Source organism: Papaver somniferum, chromosome 4, assembly GCF_003573695.1.
Source record: "Papaver somniferum cultivar HN1 chromosome 4, ASM357369v1, whole genome shotgun sequence".
Classification (NCBI taxonomy): domain Eukaryota; kingdom Viridiplantae; phylum Streptophyta; class Magnoliopsida; order Ranunculales; family Papaveraceae; genus Papaver; species Papaver somniferum.
The window spans coordinates 25,569,787-25,578,784 of record NC_039361.1 but is presented as its reverse complement, the minus strand read 5'-3'; the positions used below and the strand labels follow the sequence as shown (position 1 = coordinate 25,578,784).

The 8,998-nt window shown below is 34.2% G+C and overlaps 1 long non-coding RNA gene across 1 annotated transcript; it reads right to left on the bottom strand.

Annotated features, from left to right (window-relative positions):
- Nucleotides 1–868: 868 nt before the first annotated feature.
- LOC113273630 lies at nt 869–2,192 on the bottom strand. The gene is made up of 2 exons (XR_003322525.1): nt 1,532–2,192; nt 869–1,438 (listed from the first exon to the last, which is right to left on the bottom strand). It is a non-coding gene; the product is annotated as an uncharacterized LOC113273630 (long non-coding RNA).
- Between the last annotated feature and the right edge of the window lie 6,806 nt (nt 2,193–8,998).

Below are 8,998 nucleotides of genomic sequence, written 5' to 3'. Positions count from 1 at the left end.
AAATGCAATTCGCAATTTGACACAGGAGATGGTTTTTTTTTTTTTCCTTCCTTTTGGGCAATGTAGGAGATAGTTGCCGTAGCCCATAGGCAACATTGACGCTTGTGAGAAGCCCGCAGTACAGACTGAGATAGGTGCAACAAACTGTTGTTATAATAATTGTAATACACGCCCAATCCGTGATTTTCAACAAAAAGAATTGAAATGAGACATGCGAACAAAAACTTTATGCATAGAAGCACAAAATCTTCTTTGAAACCAAATTGGTTGGTGCTTTTAGGATAGCCGATTGTAGTTTCAACCTCAAATGATTTTGGGATCCAACTAGCGAAACTCCTTGGGACGTGTGCTTAAATAATGCGTCATTGTCATGAAATAGTTCCAAGTATGGAGCGTTATATCTGGGCGCTCAAGTACAAATTCTATCAGGCACACATCATAATTAGACTCCCTACAATAAATTTATGGGTTTTTTTAATAAAGTGGCCAATTTTTTTAAATATATTTAAGAAAGTGACCGATGTTTTGAATCATTATATAAAGTGGTTGACTTTGACTTTTTCCATCCCGTATTTTGAAAAAAAACGGGTAACAGCCGTTAACCGCTTGTGTGTCAGTTATCCTATACAGGAAAATACATTTAAACCCCTCCATAGTAGGTCCGAGTTAGTGACATGAATCATATTCAAGCTAACTCGGTGACCCATATGGTCTTTTTCAATCTCCATTGAATGTCCAATGCTTCCATTTTTGATTGAAAAATGCACAAACATGAGCTTTGGAAAATGCACCAACTGCACCACCAAAAATCAGGTCGCGTAAAAAAACTTCAAAATGAAACAAAACTAAAAACAACAGAACACCGAGATTTAATAGATAAAACAAAATGCTTTAATTTATGGATTCTGAAAGAAGAATTAGCACTAGTAGTCACTACAAACAGTAGTTGAGTTATAATAGCAGGAAAAAAAACACGTTTGTGTATGTACATTATTGGGTGGGAAATACCTCAAATAGAGTAATGAAGATCATCATCACCAATTGCCGATGTCTTCTTTCAGTTATGTAGTTAAGTGGTAACTAGCAAGAGATCATGAACAGTTCCTTAATCCCAACCACTTGGGACAACAAATTCCTGCTACCCATAACTATAAGCATAAGAAGTTGCAGGTGCAGCATAATAACCAGAACTACCACCATATGCATCCCTTCCATACCCAGCACCACCATATCCACTTCCACCTCCACCACCATAGACAATTTCTTTTACATTAAACCCATTACCTTCCATCGGTACTACTTCTCCTTTCTAAGGCTTCATCATCTCGCAACCCCATTACTCAAAACCAATTACACTTAAAAAGTTCTTCTTTTTTCTACTCCTTAACATCAATCAGATGTACAACATCAAATACCCAATTTCAAAATCACCATTCATCTGAAAATTAAACCAAAATTACAACTTTATCATTTAAATGAACTGAAAACTACCTAATTCACAACAGTTCTCACCATTTCATAAACTTCTTACCATGATGCATGACAGCTAGATCCGATCAGGAACCAAACCAAATAAGCTAATTCCAATTTGAAGCAATACAGATCAACCCATTAAGAGTACAATTGAAGCTAAGAATATTATTACTTGAATTGATTTTTGAAGATCAGAAATTAAAATTATACGGAAATAATATTCTTAGCTTCAAAATAATAAACAACAAAAGGAAACCAGTACTTTCTCACCATCATTCGATGGTCAGATGCAAAATTCGAAGTGCAACCACCATAGAAACAAAGAACAACCGCCAAGATACCACAAAACAAGATCGGAACCAAAACATCAAAAAACACATATCAGTAAAACCCCCAATTCGAAGAATCCTAAACTCAATTTCTATTGCATGTAACAAATTAATCCAATTAACCATCTAATATGAGCAAAATGAAGATAAATAAATATTGGGTTTGATGTATTTACTCTTTTTGAAGACCTGTATTGCTCCGATTCAAAAAATTTCCTTCTTCGTCTTCGCTAGTTTTTCTGGTTTGTTTTTCGTAGTAATGGCAAGAATGGAATGCGAAGGCACATAAAACCAACCAGAAGCAAAATGTATCGTTTTTAATGGTACGAACATGTAAGGATATGACAATCATTTTCCCATAGAAAATTGACTGAATCAACGTGGTTTACCAATGTGGTGGACCCGGACGTGAAAATTAACAGAAAGGCCACTTTATATAAGAGCCGGAAAAGTGGCCGGTTTGTTAATTAGGGATTTGGAAGCTGATTACTTTCTTAATTTGTCCTAAATTTATCACAAAAGCATATGAGAGGAGAAAGAAATCAACAACCGTTACATCATAAAAAGTAAAGTTACTTTCACTTTTTCATTTTAGCATAAAAATAGGTCAAATTAAAAAAATGAACGTCGGTTGTTTGGTTACCAATTTTTGATGTTGTTGGGATGAATTACAACTGGAGACGGTTGTTTCTTTAATTCTTCACATGAGAATTAACTTTCGCACTAAAACCATCCGTTTTTTCGTTCACAAAGATCATTATAGCGCCGCCGATATTTTTTAATTCTTCACTTTTAGTTATTCGTCCTACTCCATTTCCACACTCGCATAATATTATTTTTTCTTTGACATCGGTCTTGTTGAATGCTCCTTCGCCACAAAATTTTGAATTTGGATCTCCACTTGCATTGACATATTTGAGAGACAAAAATGTAAAAAAAAAAAAAATCACTGGGTTTAAATAACTACTCTCCATCATATTCAATATTATTTCCAAGCTTTGCAGTAGATTTTATAATTTTGTCAAGCGTGCTTGCACCTACGATTAGAATCCATGGAGCATCGTTAAAGAAAGTAGCACTAAATGGACCTGAATTCCCTCAGAGCAACTGACAAAAATTCCCTTTCGGATGGTATCGAAAGATCTTATCGCACGCTTTCATTATAAAATGGTGCCAATGGTGATCCAAGGGATAATGAAAGAACATCAACTTCATCCTCAACAGCAGCATCAATTCCAGCTAATATATCGGTATCCAAACATTCCTTAATGGAAAATACAAAATTATGATTTATACAGAACATAAATCAGTCATGAAAATCCAAAAAACTAATACCATCCCATGAAAGTAATAGACAAACACTATCAGAAATTGGATAAAAGGATGAAACTTACCTGCATCTCTTCTTTCTTAGCTTGTAATTTCTTTGCCTTCTTTTCTCCTATTTACAGAAACCAAATCAAAATTCAGAAAATTTAAATAAACTTATTAGAAATAGAGAGGAAATAGAGAGTAAACAATTAGGGTTTCCATTCAATTTTCCATAATTAGAATAAAAAGAATTGGAATTTTTATTTCATAATTGGGATTTCAAAAATCCTAACTGAAATTAAATTAAAGCTTCGTATGAACAGACTTAATAGAAGATCGCAAATAGGGATCACAATATGAAACCAAACAAATTGAACATATTACTTTTTTGGTAATAGATCAATAAAATCTATACCAAAATCTCAAATCTGAAATCTCAAACCCTATTCATACCCGTCTCAAACCCTAAAAGCTCTATATTTAACTTGAGAAAAAAGAACGATAATAACAAAGAAGAAATACCGTATCACAGCACCATCACCGACTCTGTTGTATTTCAGTTCGTAGTGTTGAAGAAGATTGGAAACATAAAAGAGGGGTTGAAAGTGGGGAACTAAGAAGAAAACTGAGGAGTTAGTATTAGCTAGGATCAGTAACTTATTGTGTAAAAAAAAAAAGATCAGTAACTTACGTGTTGTATACCTAATGGACGTGAGTAACGGCCAGTTAAATATTCGGTGTAAACCAAGTGTAAATAATTAGTTAGCTGAAAATCAACACATAAGTGTTGTATACCCACGTTTTTGCTAACAGGGTTACAAACGGCCAGTTAAATATAGGGTGTAAACAGAGTATTCTTCAAATTTTAATGCTCAAACCAATAGAGTCCCGCCACTTGTCCTTTCCAGAATTGCTCTAGTTCAAATTTTTTATCTCATTTAATTTGGGAGGGGTGTCATACTCACCGTGCGACGTGGGAGCTCATATGACTTAGCGTTTTAAAGGAGGGGAGATGATTTCGTTTCCGGATCCAACTACGAAATTATGTGATACTGCGTGAATAGTCATAAAATAATTCTAAATACCATGAAGCATTATTATATCAGGTCACTCGAGTACAAATTCAGTCAAACACGTATCAAATTTGTACTCCCTACAAGAAATTTATCAGAAAGGCACTTAATAGGGGAAATAAACAACAAAACCAGTTGCATAATACTCTGCTTATGAAGATGCTAACTGAGTTTTTCCAATCCATCATACAAACACTGCTGATATTAAACTCCTAACTAGGTATAATACTCTGCTTATGAAGATGCTAACTGAGTTTTTCCAATCCATCATACAAACACTGCTGATATTGAACTCCTAACTAGGTGTTTAGTCGATACCCATTGAATGAATCCTTCACTAATGGAGACACCAGTTGCAAATCGGTTTCGGCTAAACATCACTGAGTATGACAGCTTTTGGTTCACTTCCGTAAAGTATAACATGCTAGAACTTCTTGTCATCTCCATTAGAGTCCTGTTTCTCCTCTCCACCACTCCGTTTTGTTGTGGTGTATATGGTGCTATGAGTTTCCTTTTGATTCCATTTGACTCACGGAACTTATTGAACTCTAAGGAAGTGAACTCTCCTCCTCTATCAGTTCTAAGCATTTTGACCTCCTCTTTTAACTCTTTTTCTATCAGATTTCTGAAAGCTTTGAATTTGTCAAATGCTTCACTCTTTTCTTTCATAAGAATAGACCACATATATCTTGAGAAGTCATCTATAATAACAAATATGTATTTTGTTATTTGCAAGGGTTTGTGGTATAATAGGACCACATAAATCAGCATGAAGAAGCTCTAATGGCTTTGAGGCTCTGAATGTTGTTGCTTTTGGAAAACCTTGAAGCGTTTGTTTCCCAACTAAACATGATTCACAGATCTTTGATTCATCGTTTATCTGTGGTAGCCCTCTAATCATCTTGTTCTGAGACATAGTTTTTAAGGTTCTGAAACTTATGTGTCCTAACCTTGCGTGCCACTTCCATGTCTGATCTTCCAGTCTCATATTCAGACACAATGGCCTTCCAATCATGAGACTTATCTTGTAGAGTCTATTCTGTGAGCGTGAGACTCTAACTAAAAGTCTTCCACTTGGGTCATGAACTGTTAGATAATCTTGTCGCATTCTAACATCACATCCAATTTCTGTAGCTTGTCCTAAACTTAGAATGTTGCTTTGTATGTTTGGGATGAAGTAGATGTTTGTGACAAGCTTCTGTTCTCCGGTATTTCTCTGAAATAGAATTGATCATTTCTCTTCAATTTCTACAGAAGATCCATCCCCAAACTTCACTTGTCCTTTGATTTTCTCATTGAGTTCAGAAAAGTAGTGTCTCTTACCAGTCATGTGAGTGCTGGCTCCATTATCTAAATACAAGATTCCTTCTTCTCCATCCTTTGATTCGTAGTTCTTTGGTATTAGTTTCCCTTCGTTTAAGAATACAACTTCGTGCATGAAAAGAGCTGTATCTGCTTCCTTTGTTTCATTCTTGTTTGCTTCTTCCATCTTTTGTATTCTTTCAGGGCATACAGAGGAGAAGTGTCCTGGTTTATCACATCTATAACAAATAATGTTTGATCTATCCTTCTTTTCTTTCCCTTAGTTTTGATCATTCTGACTTGTTGTTCTATCTTGTGAGTTAAACCTTCCTCCCCTTCCTCGGCCTTTGTTTACTCTACCACCTCTTCCACGACCTCTTTCTCTTGTCGCAGAGTTTTGTTGGTAAGAGTTTGTGTACAAGAGTTTTCCTTGAGTTTCTCCATTGTTTTCTTCATCAAGGATTCTCTCTTCATATGCTTTCAATCTTCCAATTATATCTTCATAGCTAGTCTTCTTTAAATCTAAGACTTGTTCGAGAGAAGCTATGATATGAATATACTTGGATCTTGGTAAACTATTGAGAAACTTCTTTACCAGTTTATATTCAACAATGGATTGTCCAAGTGACGCAGCTTTTGAGGCTATCTCTGATAGCTTTCCTGCAAAGCTATCAATAGTATCAGTGTCGTTCATCTTCACTCTTTCAAATTCAGACATTAAGGTTTGCAGACGGGCTTCTTTAACTCGATCAGCTCCGAGATTATGTGCCTTTATTGCATCCCAAATTTTCTTTGAAGTTTCATGTTCACCAACTTGTAGAACAAGACATTCTGGTATTGCTTGAAAGAGTAATCCAATGGCAACATTATTTTTGTCTGGGTCCAATGTACCAGGATCAATTGTTTCCCAAACTTTGTAGATTTTCATCAGTACCTTCAACTTCATGGCCCATACTGTGTAGTTTGTGCCGTTGAGGATTGGAACTTGTATTGATGGTGGCGTGAACTGTTTTGCACCCACAATGGTGGTTTCGTTTTCCATGGCTCAGAAACAAGCTCTGATACCAATTAATGGCAACTGCAAGATGAAACTTAGCTTATATAAAGACAACTCTCTTTATTGATGTTTAGAAAATCTCTCAAAACTAAACACAAGCTATAATCTTGCTCATATGATCAACCACAACTTTGGTGATCATATATATATAGAACTATGAATTCCTTTTCCTAGTCCTATTACCTTATTACATGTCTTTCCTTTTCTTAGAACTAGATGACTTCTAATTCCCTTAGGATTACATCAATTTCATAATCTTGTCCTAACCAGCTTGTTAGTGACTTCTATGTTGAAGTTAATCCAACAAGAATGACTTATACCATTCTTCAAGATCATTGGTGGAATGAGCCATAACTTCCGGCTTTCTTACATGGATAAAGTAAGTTTCCAAGTCGAATCGATCCCCGACTACGAAAATGATTAAACCCCAAAAGAAAATAGCTTTTAACAATAAGGCATTGTTTGGTAGAATCTATGATTATAAATAGATTAATGATTTTGATAGAATCACTTCTATGATAAATTTTCACAAATAACAATTTTAAATAATTGATTATTTAGAAAAACGTTTTCAAAGAGGAGAGGAAGAATAAGAACCTAATATTTATTTATTTATAATCTGTTATTATTTTTTTGTCTCTCTATTGATAGTTTAGATAAATAAGAAGAAAAAATCCAAATCAATTTTGTTAAAGAAAAATAATTGATTATGATAATTTTTTGAAAACAACATTTTTCAACTTATGATTATAATGACTTTTTTCAATTATAAAACACTCATATAATGGACACCAAATAGCCCCTAAAAAAGCACTTTTAGTTTAATTTTTATCAGAAATACTTATTTATAGTGCAGCAGTAGCACCGTTCATGCATGATAATAAGGCAACTCTTCCTTTTTCAAGGGCACTCCCAGTTTTACTGGCGACTTATAGTGTTCACCACTCTATATTAACTGCAAATGGTGAGTTTATTCGTAAGACTTAAGTTATATTAGATTGGAGAATGTCAAACAAAAAAAAAATATTTTCTAGGTAAAGATTGAAATCTTGCCAAAGTTTTGTTTCCCTTCCGCCTTGCCCGCTTTCGAGGATAGAGAAAGGGAACTGTGGCTTTAGTCACGGTTTTAAATCGCATCGTTACCACATAATTCCTTCATAAGACTTAGTCCTAGTACTTATGCTGAAATATTTGGATGCTCTAAAATAAACTTCCTTATCAATAACTATGTGGGCATTCCTTAGGCAATAATCTAAAACAATGTGTTTGGGAAGTCATTTTATAGAAATTTCTAAAGAATTTAAATAGTTGACGAAGAAAATATATTTTAAGAAGAGGAAAATTAATGCTTATCCAAAAATTTCTTTATAATATCTTTATTACTTTTTAAAACTTAGTTTTAGTACTTGTGCTGAAATATTTGGATACTTTAAAGTAAACTTCCTTATCAGTAACTATGTGGGCATTCCTGAAGTAGCAACCTAAAGCAGTGTGTTTGAGAATTCACTTTATAGAAATATATGAAGAATTTAAATAATTGGCGAAGAAAATATGATTTAAGAGGAGGAAAACTAATGCTTATCCAAAAATTTCTTTCTAGTATTTTTTTTATTTTTTCAGCTTCCAAGATCGTATAAAAGATAAATGAAAAGAAAATGATGAGACATTTTTTTATAGAGTCATCTGCTTCCACTAAGAAAAAAATGGGTTAATCAGAAAGAGTTATGTTATCTAAGGAAAGAGGTGGATTCGGTACTAGAAAACTATGACTTGTTAGAGCAAGTCCAGTGGGGGTGGGAAAATAAGCAAATTTGCATATTCCCACCCCGTAGTGGATATGAAAATTATCAAACCGGATGCGCAAAGGTTCAAATCTGAGCATATTTTCATCTCGGTTTAAGTTGAGTTGATCGACTCAACTTGAAATGATTGTTTGAACCTTAGCCGACCGACCAAGGTTATGCCGAGTATCGGTTCGTATAGAGACCATTGACCATTTCAAGTTGAGACGATCTGCATATTATAAAGCGATAACGGCTAGTTCCTCCCATGGATATGTTAATTCCATTCTCCATAAATTCAATTACTTTTAACTCTAAGATCACACCTTATACACCCATAATCCCAAACAAATTTCTTTCAACCTTAAACTTTCTCTGTTAGCCTTAATCAGAATATAAGTTCCAATTCCAAATGGCAAGTTCATCACAAACACAAAATACCTCAATAAAAATACTTCATTACTAAAAGTTTGAGGTCCAAAATATAGTACGGACGAAGATAAAGCTATTTACAAAGGTTATATAACATTTACGCTTGATCCTATCAGTGGTATTCAACAACAACATAACATGCTTAGGGAAATATTTTTAAACAATTTTTTTCAGGAAACTGGGAATCTAAAAAATCGTGATCCTGCTGGGTTATCAGATTATTTTAATACAATTACCAAA